This window comes from Zalophus californianus, chromosome 10 (genome assembly GCF_009762305.2).
Source record: "Zalophus californianus isolate mZalCal1 chromosome 10, mZalCal1.pri.v2, whole genome shotgun sequence".
Classification (NCBI taxonomy): Eukaryota; Metazoa; Chordata; class Mammalia; order Carnivora; family Otariidae; genus Zalophus; species Zalophus californianus.
This window is the reverse complement of record NC_045604.1, coordinates 33902393-33924782: the sequence shown is the minus strand read 5'-3', so window position 1 is coordinate 33924782 and position 22390 is coordinate 33902393. Positions and strand designations below refer to the sequence as shown.

General features: G+C 42.6%; 2 long non-coding RNA genes across 8 annotated transcripts; one reads left to right on the top strand and one right to left on the bottom strand.

Annotated features, from left to right (window-relative positions):
- The first annotated feature begins 104 nt into the window (after window positions 1-104).
- On the top strand, window positions 105-20033 carry LOC118356001. Of its 7 annotated transcripts, none has more exons than XR_004819351.1 (5): window positions 105-242; window positions 974-1073; window positions 3710-3753; window positions 16530-17522; window positions 19304-20032. It is a non-coding gene; the product is annotated as an uncharacterized LOC118356001 (long non-coding RNA). The 7 variants fall into 7 exon arrangements; XR_004819355.1 differs by having other exon boundaries at window positions 108-242; window positions 948-1086; window positions 19304-20033; XR_004819350.1 differs by having other exon boundaries at window positions 108-242; window positions 948-1073.
- Window positions 4552-16235, bottom strand: LOC113933208. Its single transcript, XR_003523298.2, has 6 exons — window positions 15855-16235; window positions 14517-14586; window positions 13441-13516; window positions 10607-10851; window positions 7816-7917; window positions 4552-5114 (listed from the first exon to the last, which is right to left on the bottom strand). It is a non-coding gene; the product is annotated as an uncharacterized LOC113933208 (long non-coding RNA).
- Window positions 20034-22390: the final 2357 nt, after the last annotated feature.

Below are 22390 nucleotides of genomic sequence, written 5' to 3'. Positions count from 1 at the left end.
GCCTCTTGAGGGACAAAACTTGTGATTTCCGTGGCTCAGCGTCTGCTCTTGGATCCTCTGGAGGCCTGCTAGATTTCAGAATCTCAAAGGTTTGGCCACTGCACTCCCAACCCCTAAAGTAAAGCAAGGTAGATGAATTATTGAACAACACGGAGCCATTAGCATTTGGGGCTTCACCTCTCTGAGTTGGCCCTTAGCAACTAAATGCTTTATTGAAGAGGCAAAAAACATGCATGAAAAAGGTAAGGACAAAGGTGTATAGAATTGCCAATCTCCTGGAAGTACCTAAAGCCATTATTGTCGGGATGGAGAGGAATCCATAAGAGGCAGAACTTTTCTGGTGAAACAGTCTCTCAATGGAAAATCAAGTGGAGAATTGAAGAGTGAGCCAGATCTGTTTGTAGAGTTGTGATTAAACCTGTATGACTAGTAAGAGGAAAAAAAGTCACATGACCTGTATTAAAAGAGTACACAGAAGGAATTGACATTTTCTTCCCATTAGCTGGCAAAGAATGATAAATGTCAACCAATGTGAGTAAACATATTGGGGGGACCAACACCCTCAAGCTTTTTGGCTTTTAATTTAAGTTTTCCATATTTTAAGTTTTTAAATGGCCATGACTTTTAAACCACCAGTTCCATTTGGAGTTTATCCCAGAGAAATCATCAGAGCTGTGACCAAAGATGTATAATTTTGGAAGAAAAATAAATCCTAAGTGTCTAGCCAAAGTATAAGGAATTTTTGATAGGTGGCTTTATGGTATGAATGTCTGTGCAGCAGGCAGTTAAAAAAAAAATCTGTGTGAGAAACTACGATCTATATATGTAGGTTATAAAAAACTGACTCCAAATAAGTGTTTGTCTTTGGCATTCCCATAGAGCAATTAGTTCAAAATTAACTATCAGTGATAGCATTATGGGTATTTCATTTTCTTTGTGCTTTTCAGTTTTCTGTATTGACCCTGTGTTCCAGGAATCAGATGAAGAAAAAATTTTTTCAGTCCAACCTATATATCAACTGCTATTTTGTTCATAGAATGATGGGGGTTGATCCTGCAATACACAGAATTAAGGTATAACAGAATGGTGAGGAAATGTAAGCTTTCTGTATTAACCTCAAATGCATCTTCTAGAATTACAAAACTCTCTGTACATTTGAAGAATTCTATAGCTGAGAGGTGCTAAAAACTTCGGGAGTTCAACAAACCATGGAATATCCTCTTTTTCCGAGAACAACACTATGTATGGATTCTTCTCAGGGCATATGAAACAATAGGTGTGGAATTGATATCTAAAAACACCTCAGGATCTTAGATTCTAAAATCCAGACACTCCATCAGGACACTGACTTAAAGGAGGTATAATTAAGGAGACAGTGAGTAGGAAACTCAATGAGGGGGGATTATTTTTGTTAATTTTTACAGGTGCAAAAGAGTTATATAACAGAAATGTTCTGTTTTTCAATGTGGACACTTGTGAAAACAGTCTCTTCATTGTTCTCTCTGCAACCCTCTGTATACAATGGTATATGTCAGTTACATCTCAGTAAGATGAAAATTTTCCCATCTATTTCTAGTCTTAGAAGTAAGTTTTTTTCTCATGAGTAAATTAAAAGGTGAGAAAACATGGCTGGTGTTTGGTTTCCTAGTTACACAAGCTACATTAGAGTCAAGAATGGGGGTTTTACTGGAACTTTCCTTCAATCAGTAAAATCTCTACCTGGGGTTCATCAAGCCACTCTAAATATAATTGGAGAATTTCACATTGATTAATTTATTTTCATCTGCCCCAATTATGGCTCCATTGGAAAGGTTCTGAGCCCTGTTCACTATTTTTCTGGACAAGCTCGATGAGACAGGGATAGAATTTTCTTGCTGTAGCTCCCGTTCTGGGTCTGTAGTAGGTACATAATAAACGCCTCTGAATACTGCATGAAATAAATGGCTCTTGCTCTCAAGTGCATCTAACATGTCTCTGCCAGTTCTCCCCCAGCATGGATTTACCAAATAAGTGCTGGGAAAGTGCTGAGAGATTTTGTTTTAATCGTCTTAGACACTAGGAACAAGGTGGGGTTTGAGTCTAAAGGAGGAAGCTACGACTGTCTGCACAGAAAACGTTCCTGTATCAGCAGTGCAAGCTCTGATACGAAGTGGAGCTACTGTCTGTGTCCCTTAGCCCTGAGATCATTTTAGTGACTTAGTACAAAGGGAAAGTGTTGACAATGAACATCCTGTAGCCTAGACAGGAATAGAAGTCAAGAATCAAGGCTTTGAGTGAGGTAGGGGAATAAAGGCTCCTGGTGCCTGCAACCCCCCCTAAAGATTTTGTCACACTGCCAAAGTGACAAAGAGGAGAGCATGGAGAATATGCCTCTGTGTCGACCAGGTTTTGAGCTATGTGCTAGATCTCCTTTACGGCTTTATGAATGGCACTAGGGTGCAGGTAGGTGTGTGGGGATGTCATTAAACGGAGGCCAGCTTCTGTAAAATAAATCTTAAAGTTAGATGATTCTAAATTAGTATATTTCCATCATGCTTTTCAGAGGTGGGGGTAGCAGCATGAATGGGCCTGTGAGTACTCTCAGAAAAGGCTTTCCACTGTCGTGGTGAATGACACACTAGGTTCACTATGAAAAGCTGAAAGACAGTGGCTACACAGAGCATAGGGAAGTCATCTTTTTGCTGTTGGCCCTGGGTGCTGAGCCACCTCGGTCTGTACCTGGTAAGCACCTGCCAGCCAGCTGACCTTCCTAGTTAGCTATTACCAGCAGGAATGTTCCAGTGGGAAGCCGCACCCTACACAGGGATTCTGAAACCATGAAGTACAGAAAGGAGGACACTTCTCAGAAGGAATGCATATTCATTTTGTTTTCTCTTGGCTTTTGGAGGCTTTAAAAAGTAAATATATTACAAACCATATTCCAGACATAGATTTAGAAAGAAAAAATCTTTTATTCCTTTGCCATTATAGTGATGGAGACAGAACATTTTATTTAAATGTCAGAGGCTTGAACTTACACCTCACGCTTACGTGTACACAAAAAGGAAACGAGAAAAAAATTAGATTGTTAGCACTAAGAATGCTTTGGAGACCAGTTGGTCCAGCCCTGCTCTTCAGATGAAAAATGTAAGGCCAGAGCTTAACAGAATTACTCAACAATACAAATGAAGTTAGACAATTCAGTATTTTATCCATAGTTAGTATAAACAGTATTTCCCATGTATCACTGATGTCACAGGCAAAAAATCTCATGAATTTCTTGAGATTCAATGTCCCGGGCATCAGATGCTGGTTAATCGCACTACTCACTGACCTACTGCATTATGGGGGGAAAAGAGGAATTTACATTTTTTTCTTATGATAGGGAATTTTAATTCTAAGAAAGGCCAATTCCCAACAAATAATTTCCAGCCCTCCTTTAAAATGTACTTCTTCAGAAACGCAAGACCTAATAGATTTCCCTAAGTTTCAACTAAGCAAAACCATTGAGGATCTTTTGATATATTCATGGGTTACTTGCCTTTCTTTTATCGGAGGCCTGGTTGGATATCCTTTACCCACTTACAGGGTGGGGAGGGTTGGTCTTTGAATTTTTAACTCTAAATATGCCAATTACCCTTGTTCGTGATATAAGTTGTAATTTTTTCCTCCTAGTTTGCCAATTGACTTTGCTTATGCTGTTTTTTTCCTTTCTTCCATGATTTTAAAGAAAACTTCAAGTTGATGTCCAGTTCACTCTTTATATTTATCAGGGTAAGTGTGGCACAGTATACTCTAAAAGCAACTTAAAACCCAGAATTACACAGTAGTTAGCAGTCGTCATATGCAAATCTGTTGTTAAATATCCAGAAAGATTCTGGTATTTTCTAGATCGTTAGCATGGCCCATGATGTCTTACCAAATAAATTGTTGATCTGTAAGCATGTGGACCAGTTATGGACTCCAGGATCACTTGTTTATAGACCTGTACATTAATTTTGCAATTCTTAAAAGTCATGGTTTCTTAGTTTATTTGGTGTTTTCTGAATGTATACAAAAAGTCACTTGCTTTTATAATAAAATTATTCTTTCATTTAAAATAGTATGTTTTTATACACACAGTACAAATTGCTTTTGAAATAGAACTTAGGAAATATCCAAAGCTCATTGTTTAAGATGTTTCTCTTGAACACCTGTCCCTCGGATTCATTTAATGCCTTTTTAATAAACAGAAAATGCTGTGCTCGCTTCAGCAGCACATATAATAAACAGAAAATACTTTTTTTCCTAGAAAAGGAAAAACTGATTTCTCTATATTTTACTCGGATCTAATAGGAGATTTTGTTCTACAGAAGAAAAAGTTACTAAGAAAGACATCTGTATAAAGAAACAAACATGAGGGACGCCTGGGTGGCTCAGTCGGTTAAGCGTCTGCCTTTGGCTCAGGTCATGATCCCAGTGCCCTGGGATCGAGTCCCGCATCAGGCTCCTTGCTTAGCAAGGAGCCTGCTTCTCCCTCTGCCTGCAGCTCCCCCTGCTTGTACCCTTGCTCACTCTCTCTCTCACCCACTCTCTCTCTCTCTCTAACAAATAAAAAAAAAAAAAAAATCTTTAAAAAGAAACAAACGTATGAAGAAAGGTTAGCAGAAATAAATCAAAATATTAACAGTGGTTCTCACTGAGTAGTATAATTGTATGTGACTTAGTTTTTCACATCTTCCTCCTGGATTTTGATCTTCTCGTTAATGAGCCCATTTCACAGTATGAACGTTTGAAAATAAGAAAGGCGAATCACAAACTTGTAAACAGAAATCCGAAGTGCCACCTTCTTCCTTTAAGTAATTGAGACTATTTATATACCCTAAGTGCAGTCTTTTCCCCCAACTCGATGATGTGTGTGTTCAGCAGGAGGAGAAAGCACAAGGAGTGACAGTAATCCAAGCTAAGAGGAGGGAGCTTTTACTAGCTCCTGGGAGCCCAGCAGCACCTTCACGTACACACGCCTGCGTCTCAGTGAGGTCACTTCCAAGATTTTATGAGTCTCACATCTTACTCTGTTGAATTGGCTCCTTTCCAGCAACACTGTAATCCGAGGCGTTTTCCAGCTCTATAGTATACTTTGTCAAGGAAGGGCACTGAAATAACAGGATATTTTTATTCAGGTGACAGCATGGGTGACAACTGAACTGCCCAGAATTTGCTGCTTAAAATGGTGATACTAACATTACACATAATTACAGGTTCAGAAGAAGTGTTTATGCCCTCCTTAGTGGTTGCTATGTAGGGCACAAGAAAATATGGCATAAATTGAGACACTGAGTAGATAAGAGAGAGATTAATGAATAAGTTGACCTTTCCTCATTGCCTTTTTTGCCAAAGGAAAAGTGTTCTCTGTGTTGAGCAACTAAATAGAAAGAGCCTTGTTCCAGAAACATAGAGGTCCCTCCTGACACACAAAATATTTCTGACTCTTCTGAGCCAGCTCATGGCAGGGGAGAGTAAACAGGAGCTGGTAGTTTGGAGGAGGGTCTGCCTCCGAGAGCATGTCCTCCCCCTACCACAGTCATGACTGAAAGAAGATATTGTATGGTCCAAGATGTCCAAACGCTTCCCTGGCCATGCTGAAAGCTCTCCTCCTCCTTAAGGCCAGGAAGACTGTCCTCCCACCAGTGGACAGATCCCTGTGGAGGCCCAGCAGCTCATCTGACATCCCCTATTATTACTGCCACCTGATCCCTCATCATTGTTCTCTTTCCACCTCTCAAGACTTCCCAACATCATTTGTTACCTGCGCCATCTTTGAACATTCTCGTGTCCTTTAGCACGCAGCTGTGTCTTTGGAATCTGCCTCTTTACCTGTATCACCCTCTCGGTCCTTGCACCTTGCCTGGGTGCACAGGGTGCAGATCTGACTCATTCCTTATCTACCACATCTTGCCACAGAGGATCAACCTTGCTCCTGGAGAACTCTATGGCCAAAATTACAGTCTTAAAAGATCGGAGACAAATTCATTATGGACTTCCTACCATTTTATTAAAAGTTGATCAACGGTCAATGTACACAATTTGACATGTACCTTGATGTAAAGGAACACTTCCAAAAAGTTAGTTAAAAGGAAATTTTGATAAATTTACTCTCACATATTTATACTTCTGATTTGATAAAGTCTCTACTCAGAAATTTAGGGAAATTTAAAAAGGAGGTCCTTACTCATAAGTTAGCATGAGAAAGATATAAGCTCAAAGTATGGTACATGTTATAAGTGACTAATCAAGGGGCGCCTGGGTGGCTCAGTTGGTTAAGCATCTGCCTTCAGCTCAGGTCATGATCCCAGAGTCCTGGGATGGAGCCCTATGTCCTGCTCCCTGCTCAGAGGGGAGCCTGCTTCTCCCTCTCCCCCTGCCCTTCCCCCAACTTGTGCGCTCGCCTGTGCGCACTCACGCTCTCTCTCTCTCTCTCTGAAATTAAAAAAAAAAAAATCTGAAAAAAAGTGACTAATCCATGTTTGAAGAATGTAGGAATGAGCAAGTGAATATAACAGTGTTTATAGGCAAAAAACAAATATTATATTGAATAGTATAGGATATAAGTTTTTTGATAAAGGAAATGGTTGTCATCTGGTGAAAACAAAATCAGATTTCAGTATTATACAGTGAATTCAATCTCCGTGTATAACCCTGCAAATGTAAAACAATATGCAAAGAAGCTTAAGAATACTAACTACACTGAGTGGAGGCTAGTTCAGGTAATTTTTATATTCTTTATATTTTTCTTTATTTTCTACATTTTCAGTAATGAGCACTTCTTATTCTTAAAAGGAAATAGTTTATTTTCAAAACTGTTACAGACAGCAAGTGTGTGAGCACTTTGGGCAGAACTCCTTGGGTAAGTGGAGTCTGAGCCTGACGAATGCACTTTAAATTGGCAGAAAGGTGGTAAAGTGTTTGGGTGGGTAACTTGGCAGGAATGAGGAGGAATTAAATGCTATTTTAAGCCCTCTTGTGAAATAGTTTTTAAATTAACTTTTGTAAAGACAACCACCCAGTCTCGCCCTCTGTGGCTTCTACTCCACTCTGCTGTTGTAGCCCTAAGTAGGCTACCAGTGGGGGAGGCTGTGTTCCCATAAGACCTTAGTTACAAAAATCATTACTTTACAGTTCAGGGATTTCTACCATTCAGTTCTACGTTGTGTGCCACTTGGGGTTGTAGCATCATCTCCCTTTTCACCCCAATCCTTTAGCAAACAGCTAAACATTTACCACACAGCAGCTGTGCTAGTAAGCTGGTACTTTGAATTCCTGGAATGCAGGCATGAGGTGTGGTGACAAGCCTCCAGGGGTGGGGGCGGGGGGGGCGGGAACGGGCGGGGGGGGGGCGGGGCACAAGGGAGAGAGCAGTCATAGGAGGCCAGGTGAGGCAGAGAATTCAGTGAGAGTGGGGAGGCGGGAAATCCAGAGTCTCCGCAGGATCCTGAGGTGACCCTGTGCATTTAAGGGAAGTGGGGGACCCAGAGGCACACCCACGTGACAAATGCTTGGGTTCCACAAGAAAAACAAAAGCTTCCTTCTCAAAGGTGCATGGCATCCCTGCACAAAAATAAAGGAATGCTTTGTGAAAACAGTGCCTGTGCTTAGCGCTGACAGTCCTCACCCAACTCCCTGGAAACAACCAGAATCCAAGGAGACAACAACCGAGGCATTTCCATTTCCTGAAGTACCTTCGAACTCCCCTGGGACCAGGGATCCAACTAGAGCAGCAACATACGCAGATCCTGTTCTCATTTTCAGGATCTGAGTTCTTGAAGACACTATGAATTCAGTATTTACATTAGGTACCTGCTGTTTTCCTGATTTGTTTGCAGAGTTTGAGGACTTCCACCGCTGTCTTCTTGAGGATGTAAATGGATCATCTCTTTAGGTTTTTCATCTGTAATACTGCTAATTGGCAGAAGAAGAAAAATAGGAAAAATATCTTAATTATATACATTTCAGTCTTGGAAGAAACTCGTCAGTCTCTTTTATTTTGAGATTTAGGACAGAATTTGCCTAAGTCTCTGGAATTTTTGCAAGATATGTAAAAGCAAAACATAACCAAATCCCACCTTTCAAGACCAAGTCAAAAGACAGAGGAGGAAATAATATGAAAACCAGCCCGTACATTGTGTCAGAAGACTGAATCCTTATAGACAAGTGTCCATGCCTTAAAACACCACTTATTTCCAAAGCAATTCTGACTGGCAAATAATCATTCAGCGCCAGATTGTGACATTTAAGCCTCACAAGGTCAGTGGCTCCGCACAGTGGATCTTACTCAAGGCTTCCTCTTCTGCTTTAGAGAAGATAGTTCTGTTTTCTGTACAATTAACGTCCACAGTCCTTGTCATGAGGCATAGGAGGACTGACAGTAATTCCAAGGATTTAATCCCTTTTAAATGCCAATAACAATCACGTGTAAGTAACAATAGCTCACATTTTCTGACCTTCATCCTAAGGGCGGCGCTGTGTTAAGTGAGGTTGGAACTATTGTCCCTACTTTACAGACAAGGAAAATGAAGTTTAGAGAAGGTCGGTGTCTTGCTGAGGGTTTCATAACTAGTGAGTGGGTGTGAACACAGCTCTTACTGATTGCAAAGCTCATGATCTCACCTGGTAATGGTGCTCTGCCTCTTCAGGGGTTAAGTGTAAGCACTTCATTGTACATCAGTGAAATGAGAAATGATACAATACTGGTACCTTTACGTTTCAAATAGGTGTTGGTATTAGGGATTTAAGGGTGGAAGCACAAGGAGTTAACTCACTGCGCCACTTAGCAGTTCCTCATTACTCAGTTACTCTTTACCCTTTCTTGGAAATTAGAACGAGGGCATCCCTTGAGACAAAGAAGAAGAGTGAGTCAGAAGCCAAAGTTTTCACAGGATGAGGAAGGGCAAACTTGAGATCTTTGCATGAGGAAGAGAAGAGGGTTGTACCGGCAGGGGTCTGGGAGGGGCTTCCAGGGAGCAATGACTAAGTGGTTAACTGAGGAATGGTTGAAGGTGGTTTTGACCGATGAGCTGGACATGGGTGTGGGCGAATACAACCTTCATGAGTGTATGCTGAAGGAATGGCTATCCACTTGATTGACGGTAGTTAATATGAATATGGAGTAATGCAGGGATGCTTTATAGTGAGTGGTCTTAATAGTTTTGTACTCCAAGCGTCAGACCAATGAAGTCTTTAAACGTTTATCTGAGTATATACAAGAAGGTTGGTTTGTATAGGAATAGGAATAGATCAGAGGCAGAAACAAGAGGCAAGGATGAATGGGGTGTGAATGCAGGAATCGAACAGTATTTTTCCTGAGTGATCAGTGCACAACTTCTCCTGCTTATTAACCTTTGTCACAAATTATTGTTGTGTAAATATACAGTGAAATATAAGGTATGCAGATGACACATTTTTCACTAGTGAAAGGCCAGTAACGTTAAATCACAGAACTTGCTAGTCGGTGTGAACGGACAGGAACATTTTCACCAAACCTTAATAAGGACAGAGTCCTTTGCAGAAATACTGTAATTTTCTTATAGGCTAATAACTCAGACCATTGTAAAAAGGGAGAGATTGCCTACTATTCTCTATAAGGATACTGGCCTAATGTACCAGAGTACCTTAAAAAAAAAATCCAGTAAAATTGTTGGGGGGACAATATTGAAAGAAAAAAGGAACTATTCCCCCTTTGTACTATATACAGTTCTGGGTGATACAGAATGAGATTCAGAAGTAGTAGCAGCTGAAATTACTACTGGGTAGCCGAATGGGTTCAGGATTCTTGAGTCCGATCATCAGGACTGAAGCCCTACCCCTGAGCAACTTCCTGCTGGTATGATTTTAAGCAAGTCACTGATTTTCTCTGCTCCTCGGTCTTCTGTGCTTTGGGATAACAATGTTATTGGGCATACTTACCTCACAGAGTTGCTTTGGAGACCAAAGTCAATAAATTTTAAAATATTTTGTAAGCAAATATATTAGCTGTTGCTATTCTCTCTCTCTCTCTCTTTTTAAGATTTTATTTATTTTTTTGCAAGGGGGGGGGCGGAGAATGAGCAGCGGGGGAGGGGCAGAGGGAGAAGCAGACTCCCTGCTGAGTGGGGAGCCCGATGCGGGACTGTATCCCAGGACCCTGGGATCATGACCTGAGCCAAAGGCAGACACTTAACCGACTGAGCCATCAGGCGCCCCCCGGCTGTTGCTATTCTTATTAATCCTGACTACTGTACAAGTGGAAGTCAAAAGTCATTAAATAAAAATGATTTTGAGTGCCCATAGGTGGTCTCTGCTCACAAGAAGCTCATTTTCTGCTGGGAGCGCTGGTAAGGAGTGTAGTAGGGACCAAGGAGACAAGAGACAATTTAATACTAATAAAAAAAAGATAATTTAATAGAGTGGGAAGTGCAGTGTGGGGCAGAGGGAGGAAATGCATGGAGAAATTAGACATACTGAAACTGGGAAAGCTAAGGGTCAAGGAGGCATAGGAAATCATCAGTGATGTGACGTAAGTCTAAAACAGGCTCGCTCACCAAGTTCAGTGTTAGTATATTAAAACAAAGAGCAATCTAGGGTAAGTGTAGGACAATTAGAGATGTACTACCTGGTAGACAGTTGTAGCGGAATTCCCTGATGGAGGAGAGGGCTAGTTATAGGCATCAGGTCCTTCGGTCGCGGATCACAACACAACCGCCGGAAGAAGCCATTAATTACAACACTGCTTTCTCCTGGACACTAACCACCACCTCAGGCGTTGACTCGTGTTTTGTAGCTGCTCTTTTCCCTGCTAACACCTCTTCTGGCCATTTCACTCCTCTCTTGCTGGTCCAACAAGGCATGATATGTAATCTTTAAAAAAAAAAATAAGCAGTTTAAAGATTTACTAAGAAAAAAATTAGACAAAAATAGAAAGGATATATATACACACAGACAGACATGACTCACTTTAAAACCCTCCCCAATGGGGCCCACCTAATCACCGTATTGAAGATTGTGTCTCCCCCACACCCATGTTCCCCAGCTCTCTTACTCTGCTCTGTTTTCTCCTAGTCTTTATCCCTTTTATTATAATTAATGAATTACATGTCTTGTTTTTAGTCTCTCTCCCGTCACTGGAATGAGAACTCCCTAAAGGAGTCCCTCTTCACTGATGGATACTCAACAAGCCTCAGCACTGTCCCTGGATCAGAGAAGTGCTCAATAAATATTTACAGAAGGAAATGAATGTGCTAAACATCACCTAAGAGGGCTGCCACAAAATGAAACATGGGTAGTTTCTGAGCTGTCTCCTGTGTCAGAGGCAGAGTTGTGCCTGCACCCCTGGGGGCCTGGTTTGATCCTGCAGCTCCCGTACAGCAGGCCGTTCCTTCTATACCGTTCTCTCAGTCTTTTGGGGCGCTGACGTAAACTGCTCTGCTGGCGAGGCAAGAGCCAAGGTCCCCTCCACTCCTAGTCTGTGCCTCTCACATGACTTTCCTCTCGCTTCCATGAGAGGGCCTTCCTGCCCTTCCTGTGAGGAAGGCTTGAGCTCCAGATAAGAATAATCGGCCCGCCCTATGTAGCTGCAGCTCCATAGTTTATCAGTTTCGCTCATACATGGACTCACCCAACTGCTTCCAAGAGAAGGATCTTGGGGATTCCGATCATTTAAACTTAGCACCTCCTCCTGCTAACGTTAGTTCTGTATTATTTCTAACATGAAAATAAATGGCATTTTCTTACAGGAATCCACTCATTATCCCAAGAAGTGAAACACAGGCCAAAAAAACTAAAGGCTTAGAGAAGTTTTGAAATGTTTATGGATTACATGTAATGATAGGTTCGATGGTGGGTTACTTGGCTGTTTGGGGGGTTTGCTCCCTGAGCTTTCAGGTTAGAGAAGACCATGATCTTTTTCCCTGCCCCCTTCCCTGCTTGCCAGGGCTCACAGAAGTCTTGAGCGAGGCCAGCGCGCTCGGAAAGAACATGGCAACGACAGGAGGCTGATTTTAAGTCGAGGAACACATGAAGAAATGGTGTGTGATCTGGGGGTGTTTCGAGAAGACCAGATAATCATTTCTAAGGAAATATTTTTTACGAAATGGCTGTTACTCTTTTTTATGCCGAGGCTGATAATACAAGGAAATGATCTTAAGTTACATGGGGGAAACAAATCCGTAGCTAGCCTCTGGAATTCAATCCTTCGGTCCATGAACTAGGAACAGGCCATAGGAATGTGGAATGGAGTCCTTGAGAGAAGGGAGAAGGGGCGGGACTGTCATGAATGTCTCTAAGAGAGAGAACCATTTGCCCTGGCTGGTTTTAACTGGACATTGGTCCGGGAATAGAAAATTAGAACCCAACTACTTTAATTCAGCCTTAATTTTTAAAAAGCCTAATTAAAAAAAAAATGACTCACAAACTGTAGTACTGAATGAGAAACTTTAAAGGGGAAAGGTTATTGACACAAAGACTTTTGCTAATATCAAGCATCAGGGCTACTTCCACTTTTTTTTTTATAATGAAGAGCGAAGTGTATTTACCTGTCAAACCACAACATATAGAGGATATTAATTAGGAAGGCCAAAGATTTAACTTTAATGTAAATCTCTACTAATCACTTTATCATGAAATTGAGTTCCTGACTAGATTGTAAGACACTCTGCTGTGATATTGTGCTTCTAAAAATCGTACCCTGGCATCCTCTGTGAAATAGCAACTTTAGTTTCTGTCAGGCTTGTTTTCGGGGACTGTGGTTAGAACATTTCCTCTAGCAAACTGTTCCCTTAAAGGTATGAACTCTTCCTCTCATGGATATAGAATTTGTTTATCATGGTTAAACAATGATCTTATTGACTTTGGCCTCACAGATGTTGTTCTAAATAAATCAGCGAATACAAAAGCTGAATATGTTCTGTTCCTAGTCAAAAATGTTTATGTAGATCTAATCCTTGGAAGGTTTGAGCAAGTTTAAAATTAGGTGGGCTTGTAAAATATTTATTTTTTAATGCCCTGTAAAAAGCCTCAATTCTTTGACACTGGCAGCCTGTGACGTGTGGGCCAGTGAGACACACTGTGTAACTTCTGGTGCCTTGATGAGGTCTCTATATAGAGGTCGGAGCCTGGAGTGTTTCAGCGAAACCGGGATGCCAAGTGTCTACTGTTGGAAAAATTCCTTCTGCCTATTTTCCCTTTTGTAAAACTTTAATCCACCTTAAAATCCTAAGCTTTTTTTTTAAAGTGTTCTTATTATCATATATACTTCATTTAATGTGAATACTTCTCTATCCATAATGTACATCAAGGGCCTTCTTTATAATTATGAATTCTTACATCTGTTTATGTAGTAGTGGGTTTTTGTTTTGTTTTGTTTTGAGGTTGTCTTTCACTTCTCTTTGGCTTTCAAGAGGAGGCAGGTACAGTCGTAGACATTTTCTACAAGACTATGGCCATACCTACCCTTTTCTGTGCTTTACAATTATCCAACAGGAAACCATGATGGATGAAAGAAAGAAGATCACGCCAAAGAAAATACCTAGGTAGTAAAACAGGGTCATTGAATGCATGGAAAATATAACCCATAGGTTTTAAGCTCTAAATATCTAGTCCCACTAGAGGTTGCCAGTGAGTTTTTTAAATGGAGCTATAAATTCTTTCAAGAAACACCTCACTCAGGCTTACCTTGAAGAGTTTCCCTCCCATCCAAGTACTAACCAGGCCCGACCCTGCTTAGCTTCTGAGATCAGGGTTTCCCTCTCCTCCTGTTTTAATCTAGCGCACGAGTCTTACTCCCACAGGGTCATAGATGAGGGCTGAGCAGAGCAGTTTGTAACCTGTAGTCCACAGCAGCCTTTCAACAAACAGGTGAGAACAGCCCTGGAGCTCCTGGCTCGGGGGCCCCAGACCCCTGCGCTCCTGCCTTGTCTGAGGCACAGGCGCAAGCTATTCTCTGCAACAGAGTCTGCCGCCGAACCACTCCACTTAAATGGGCTTAGGAAACTGGTCTTTGTGGCTTCCAGTTTGTGCAAGTGGGCATGATAGCATCCTGAAGAAATTTCCTGGGTTAGAAACCAAAAAGGAAGTTGTGCTCTCCAGCTCCGATAGAATAGGAAGGATGATTATTCATTTGTAACAATTTAAAGCCAGTATAGAACCTTCGATAAAGAACACTCAGTCTAGGGCGCCTGGGTGGCTCAGTTGGTTAAGTGACTGCCTTCGGCTTAGGTCATGATCCCGGAGTCCTGGGATGGAGTCCCACTTCGGGCTCCCAGCTCAGCGGGGAGCCTGCTTCTCCCTCTGACCCTCTCCCCTCTCAAGCTGTTTCTCTCTCTCTCTCTCTCTTGAATAAATAACTAAATAACTAAATAACTAAATAAAATCTTAAAAAAAAAAAAGAACACTCACTCTACATATGCCCGTGAGGATACCAGTCTTGTCACACAATGGCCTGAATTTCGACTTCCTTTCCATCTAGCTGTAGTGTTAGAGACCTTGAACTCTCCTTTATGTTTCATTCACTGTAAGTGAATACTTACCATTAAAGGTGCTAGAGCTCCTCATCCAACCCTTCGCAAAAGTTACCGACTATGAGAGCATCACCTGTGCCTGAAGGGAAGACAAAAGTAGGGAAGAACAACAGCCTGGCACACGGCATGATCAACAGGAACTCTCAGCCAGTGATGCTTCATCCTGATTTTTTTTCAGCACACAGTCTAATGTTTTTCTAGTATAAAAAGCCATGGGTCTCCCTCACAGAACCGCATTTTATCTTGTGCACTCAGCAAAGTATGTTTTTTTTTCTTTTTAACTTAATATCTTTTTCATAAAATTACTATAGTGACAGCAGAAGATTTATAAAACAGAACAAAAAATATCACCCGTAATCCTCTTACCCTGAAATGTTTTGGTACAATCCATTCTGGTACATTTTCCCATGCATCTAAGTTTTTACACAGTTATAGAATAAAAATCCAAATCATGACAGGCAAATAAATATAAACTTATTCTAGTGGATGTATCAGTGTAGTCCAAGATTTCTATTGTATATTTAAGTTGTTTCCAGTTTTATTTGTAATGAAAGCCTTGATAAAAATACATGAAATATTTTTCATATTAAAATATTCCATTAGAATGGATTCCTAGGCGGGCTAATTGGCATGGATATTTGTATTATTCTCTATATACACTGCATAATTGTTTTTCACACGCTTTTTGCCATTTGCTGTGGTACATTCAACATATGAGGATACCCGTTTCACCACATCCTTGCTTTTTATCGGCTGTTCGCATAAGAAGCTTTCTGTTGTTGTTAATGTAATGGGGATAAAAGGTATCTTGTTTTTTGCTTTTGCATTTCTTTAGTTTTAATGAGATTAAGGTTTCCAGATTTATGTGCCAGGGTGAATATATACTTATATTCTCTCTCCCTGTACTGCATTCTAAGATAGTTGGTGCATTTCTCTGTTCCTTATTCAGTGCTGCGTTGAACTCTGCTAAAGAAACTTCACTTGCCTTAGAAAGGTCATGGAGACTTTTGTGAATTAGGAGATCCAGACAGTGAAAGGGGTAGTAGAACTAAGTATAAGCCAAATCAAACTGGAGCTTTTGAGAGAAAATCTGGGTGGAAGAGAGAAGCTAAGTTCTAGGAAAGCAGTTGCATTAACAGATGGATCCTTGGGGGACTGAAATGGGTGAAGTGGATTTTAGGACATTTTTATGAGTGCTACATAATGTAATACTTCTTTGAGACTCACTGGGATATTCCAGTAAAGTCTTAGTGTTTACTTTATTTCTGGAGTTAAATCTATTTAGCGGCCAGGCAATACTGTTATGGTACTCTTGAGACAACACAGTTAAATATAGGTCATACGTACTGTTAGCGGCTTGTTCTAGCCTTAAAGGGGAGCCCGAGATCACCCCTTACGGTGAGGAAGATGATATAAATCAGGTCTCCGGTATAACTGGGTCATTGAAATGGGAGATGTGGTAGATTTGAGAATTCCAAGAAATTCTTCATTCTGTGATGCTAGCCTTTAAAGAATTCTTATTTGGCTTGCGGTTTACTCTCAAACTGCTCTCTGGTGTCTTCTTCCAAGTCCCTGGTCTATTTCCCCAGCTTCCTTCTTCGGAAGGCCTAGGACTGGTATCTTACGCAATCCTCAGCCTCAGGGACAATATTTTTCTCTGTTTTCCACTGTCTTATCTTTGCTTGCCTCTTCTCACTACAAAGTGGTAGATTTCAAGGACCAGGATTACATAGGGTAAAGAGACTAGGAACAAGAGTGGAAGGGGACGTGCTTTTAGTCTGGGTCTGTTTTAAGTCCAGAGGGATGAAAGAGTTCACATGTGGTCCAGCCCAATTCATGAGGAGTCCAGGCTAAGGTGTGAGTTCCAGGAATCTTCTGGTGAACAGTTACTTGGACTGTTCGAATTCTTTGTATCTTCCCGAATCAGAAGAACTGCTTATTGTGTGGTGTTTTGGACGTTGGCTTAAGAGCTTTCCATTTCATCATGCCTAATATTGGGATTTTCTCTTTTGTTTTACCCAGAGGACGGCCCCATCCGCGTCAGCACTGCTCCTGCTCTAGACGCCCCGGAACCTTCAGCAGCTGCTGCAGGGCGGCTGGAATCAGACTCGCCACCTGCACGGTCGAGGGCAGGACCCCCAGGAGCGCCACTGGACCCATCTCTTACACAGGCTGACTGATTTCTCCTGGTGTTCAGAGTCTGTTTTTGTCTAGCACCATTTGAAATCGGTTATGATGTAGGGGGAAAAGCAGCAGCCTCAAAGCCTCATGCCAACCCTGGTGAGCAAGCGCCTGTCTCCTGGAGGACGGATGGGCAGAGAGTGGGGAAGGACCATCTCGCGCTTTTTTCACTAACTTCTTTAACTGCATTTATGATGCCTTATTGCAGAGGTAAGAGAGAACTGAATGTATTTTGAAAAACAAATGGCCATAATGCATCTGATGTCCCGGGTTGCATGTTGCCGAAACGTGGCAGGTGCTGCATGTGCTGTCAGCGGTTGCTGTTGAATCATCTTTCCGTGAAGAGTCTGTTCGTGCCTCCTGACCTGAATAAATGCTTCACTCTACTCAATTAATCATGTCTTTGTTTTTCATCTGTCATTTCCTATTCATAATTCCATGATAAGCGGGGTCCTGAAAAGGTGACTTGAGATGTAGATTTACCCACTTCCTAAGCATTTGAGAAGCCAGCCCGTTAGGACAAGAATGGAATTCTGTGAGCCAAGAAACATACATGAGAGAAAAGATCACAGAAAAGAGAGATGTTCAAGCCCGGGCCAAGGGATGCTGCTTATGGAAGGGGAAACTGAGGCTGGTTCCAAATGGACTGGAGCCCTGGCACCTCTGCGGTCCGTGATCCTTTGAGAAATGTGGTTGAACCGAACCCACTGTCACATGGCTGGTAAAGGAGAGCAGCCTGAGGATTTCCCTTACTTCATAAAAGATGCCGGAGGTCTACTTGTGGTTCATAGTTTCTATGAACCCTGAAGACCAGGGCGGACCAGTTCTGGAAAGGTATTCAGCGATTAGCCAGATCTGACGTCACGGGGGATAAGACCTGGGGAACCTGCGGGTCTGAGGGCTGTGGCCCCCTGAGGGCGCGTTTTGCGCAGATGTCCTGAGACATCTTGAATCCATTTTTCAAGACTGTGTAAATTTTAGGGTCCACCTGTCGGGGCTCTGGTTATCCTGTTCCAGGATCAGGCCTACATTTTTGTTCTAAAGTTTCCCCAGGTGACTCTCATGTGCAGCCACAGGTGAGAGCTACCCCTTTGGGGACTTGCTTTCCTACTCAGATGGTGCTGTGAGGACCCCTAGCACAGGTGTATGAGTTGTTGGTCTTCGTCTCTTTGGGCTGCTGTAAGAAAATACCGCAGCCCGTGCAGCTTATAAACAACAGGTACTTCCGTTTCGGATGCTGGGAAGGCCAAGATCAAGGTGCTGGCGGATTCAGCGCTGGGTGAGAGCCAGCTTGCTGGTTCAAAGACCATGCCTTCCCAGGGCACAGGGGCTGAGGGAACTTCCTTGGGCCTCTTTACAAGGGCACTAATCCCATCCATGAAGGCTCCGCTCCCATGACCTAATCTCTTCCCAAAGGCCCCCACCTCCTACTAGTATCACCTTGGGGGTTAGGGTTTTAACCTGGGGATTTTGGTGGGACACATTCACACAGTAACTGTCTTGAAACAACACACCTCACCTGGAAGTCCAAACTGTCACCTCATTTCACGAGGCTGAACTCAAGGCATTGGCAGGGCCAAGCTCCCACCAGAGGTCATAGGAGAATCCGTTTACTTGCCTTGCCAGTTCCTAGAGCTGCGTTCTTTGGCTTGCGGGCCCTGCCTCCATCCTTAAGGCCGGCAGCAGAGCATTCGGCCACAGGGTCGCACCGCCTTCTGCTGCAGTCAGCTTCCCCACTGTCCTCCCTTCTAGGGAACCGTGTCATTACACTCAGCCCCACCCCCCGCAAGATCCCACGTGCAAAGAACCTTAGCCACAGAGGGGACATTCACAGGTGTGTGGTATTAGGACTCCGTGATCTCTGGAGGCCATTAGCCTACCACAAGCAGCAGTATGTAGAACCCGTGGCAATGCTGAATCTTGGGCCCCACCTGGGACCTGCTGGATCAGAATGTGCATTTTAACAAGACTTGCCCGCACACTACAGCTGGAGAAGCATGGTCCCATGGGGTCCTCCCCAAGGAATTCTCCAATAAGGAATTGAGTCCCATGTCATATACAAATTGAAGGGGTGTTTTCCCAGCAGCCTTTTCGGGTGGTGCTGGGTGATCCGATGACTGGCATTTTCCCAAACACCATAATAAGTGCCCATCTAAACGACGGTGGTCTCCAGATTCTCCCTGAAGCCACCAGCCCTAAGCACCAGGACGCTGGAGCTCTTGCTTGGTTTCCATAGTTCGAAACAAGTCTTGCCACTGCCACATAAAACAACTCTTGTTTTTTAAAAGCTGTGTAAGGGAGATAAATGTTTATGATATAAACATAAGCAGCTTCTGCTACTCCCCATATACAAGTTTTCTTGGGGTAGCAAGTCAGGAATCGGGGTGGGTTACTTTCTCATTGTGACCGGTACTTGTGACGATTCGTTCACCTTCAGGTACATAAGTGAGAAGGAAGGAAAGAGTTTACTGACCACAGCCCCCAATATTCTGCTTCCCCATATTTAAGCAACAAGGGACAGAGGTGAGCCCTTTTAAAATGTCGATTTCACAGAAGGAAAGCAGAAAAGACCTAATTAATACTAGATCCCAAACGAAATTTAAAATGTCTTCTAGGAATCACAGCAAGGACAGGAACCTCTGAATAATGACCAAGTTGGAAGGACTTCAGGAATGTCAAATGCCTGGAGACTCCACAGGAGGGCAGCAGTGCTACGCGGTGGAAAGACTGACCACTTCAGTCCAGTGCAACCTTTTCTGATGAAGCTGGAAATGAGGAAAGCAACATTCCCTAGGTGGGGAAACAACAACAAAAACCGTGTGCACGGGTACTCAGTTTTGCATCCTTGCTGGAAGTCAGTAGACTATGTTAAACCCTGGTCTATGCAAACGCGTAAAGTACGCAAAGAAGTTCATTCTTGGTTGCAGCTAGCTGTCAGGAATTACTAAAGTTTAGAATACTGGAGTTGCCTATTTTCCTTAAACCAAGAATATTCTTTAACAATACAATTCCAGCCTCTCCCGTGTTTCTTTGGCATTCCCACAGAATACTTTTTATTATTAGAAACCTTAAACTCTTGGGGCTCCTGGGTAGCTCAGTTGGTAAGCGTCTGCCTTCGGTTCAGGTCATGGTCCCAAGGTCCTGGGATTGAGCCCCGCATGCGGCTCCCTGCTCGCGGGAAGCCTGCTTCTCCCTCTCCCACTCCCCCTGCTTCTGTTCCCTCTCTCGCTGTGTCTCTGTCAAATAAATTAAATAAATAAATTGAAACTTTAGACTCTCCCTGTATATTTGATGCCAAGTTATAAAAATATGCTATAGTTTAAAGCCCAATAAAATGTTTTCCTTATAAACAACCTAATTTACATCAAGTGTTGATATTGTAAAGATTGTTTCTGTTTTTTTTTTTTTTTTTTTTTTTAAACCAGAGCTTTGTTTGACTAGCCAGGTAACAAGACCTTAATTTAAGTCTTGGGATATTTTCTGATTTATTAGGCTGAATTAATAACACCCTAATTTTCTTTTGTAAATGTAAGCCTTTACTTTGCCATTATAGATTTATAAATCACTTTATAAATCACAAATGCAGAAGTTCTCAACCTTAGCTAAGCTACATACTAGAATCACTTGGGAAGCTAAAAAAAAAAAAAAAAAATCCCTATGCCCAGGCCACATCCCAGATCAATTACCTAAGAAAACCCAGAGGGGTTGGGACCCAGGCATCAGTAAAGCTCTCCAAGTGATTCCACGTGCAACATGGTTCAGAACACGGAGGCCTGATCTCAGACATTTAACAATCTAATTCAAATCTGCAAAAAGACCAAGAAATTTTTTTTGGCATCAACAAAAGCAAACCCTATTAGTTACGCTAATCAGATTTTGCACTTTCATTGTTGGGACTTGGGCTTTGAAGTACTTCACCATATGCATGCATTCTAGTGACAGGGAAGGTATGTCTCCTACCAGACGCAGGAATACAGAGGTGGTATGAGGTGGTTCACTCAAGGCTAGGTAATCACAAAGGCTCTGAGAGCTGGGGGAATCAGGAAAAAGCTGCATCGGATGGGGTGTAGGAGCTGAGCCTTGAAAGATGCCCAGGACGCGGCAGGACCGGAAGGGCCACGGGCAGCTGTGAACCAGAAGCTCAGCAGAGCACTCGGGGCAGATGGTCTGCTTGGCAGACAGCAGCTTATTTGAAGAAGTACATGGAGCAAGAGAAGTCTCAGGAAGAAAAGTTGGGACTTACCTGTAGGAAGCCTTCAAGGAGCATGCGAAGCAACTTGGACTTGATGCTGTAGTCATGTGCTGTGGCTGAACAGCTCTGGGCAGGAGAGGCACGGGCTGGGCTGGGGGAGGAGCCCTGACACATCTAAGGCCCTGGGCTGTGAGGGGCAGGAGTGGAATGCTTAGAGAAGCTGGGCCCGAGGGACAAGCATACGTCCTCTGAGATAAAGCATGCTGGAAATAACGCATCATCACAAGTGAAAATTCTCCAATCTACATTTTATTTTTTACAACATCTGAAGCTCCGGTTTTCAAAAAATGAACAATGAAGACCCCGATACATGGGACTTCTCCTTTCACTGCAAATACATTCTTATAGTTTTAACAAACTTTTAAATATACATATGCTTTTTTATGTCATTACAGAATGCTTTCCTAGAGAAAATTGTTTTCCTCATATGTTAGGTAATTGACAAGTTGTTTGACAAAGAGCATAATTTATATTTACACATTTATATCAATTTCCCATATAAATCTATTAGAATGAAAAAACGAAATTTGAAGCAGAAACTACTCTACAAGTCCATTTATTTTCGAAAGCATGACAATCTTTGGGTGGAAAATATTCAATTCGGCTTGTTAAAAATAAACAGTAGAACCATCCCTTGCTTCAAAGCAACTGCTACATTCCTGAAAAGTACACGACAATGCGGCTGGTACAGCTTCACCTCCGTACTGAATTCCAAATTCCTGTTTCTTTCTGCTCAATCTGATCTTCCCCAACCCCCCCCGCCCCCACCCCAGATCCCAGAGGGAAGTAACACTTACAGTGCCTCACAAACCTGGTCCACGCTTGATTCCCAACCATCTCCTTCTCGGGGCAACGTTTCTTTGGCCTAATTTGCACTACTAAACGTGAAAGTGCAAAATGAAACTTTAAAAGTGTCCTGTGAGTTCGAGTGGCCGTCCCCCTGGGCTTCTCCGAAAGAGACCCCGCCTAGGGTGAGGACGCAGAGGCCACAGTCTGTCCCAACTGAGCATCCGGTGCTACCTCAGCTGTTGGTTTTTTCCGTCCCTTTGCACGAGCAACGGCAGGCACCGTTTCCTTCTCTGAAATATGTGGCTTAATTTTTACTCTGCTGTTAGCACATAAGGTGAGATGCACCTAAACACTCAGATTCTGATACAACCTGAGCTTATCTGATGGATATGTTCCTGCAAAACTCACCCTGTTTACACGACGTTGCCTAAAGTAAGACCTCTCTTTATTCAAGTAGCGGGAGAAGAGGACCCATTGCCAGAATTCAGAGTGCAATCTGATTTTCCTAAAGAGCAGAATCCTCTTAGGGAAACCTGCAGGGTCACAGTGTTCACTCTAGCACCGGCGGGCATTCTTGCTAGGAGAGCGAGGGCTCCCTGATGTCGTTCAGGAGTTTGCAACAGATTCTGAATCCCTCATGCAGACTGCTTATCGATGTTTA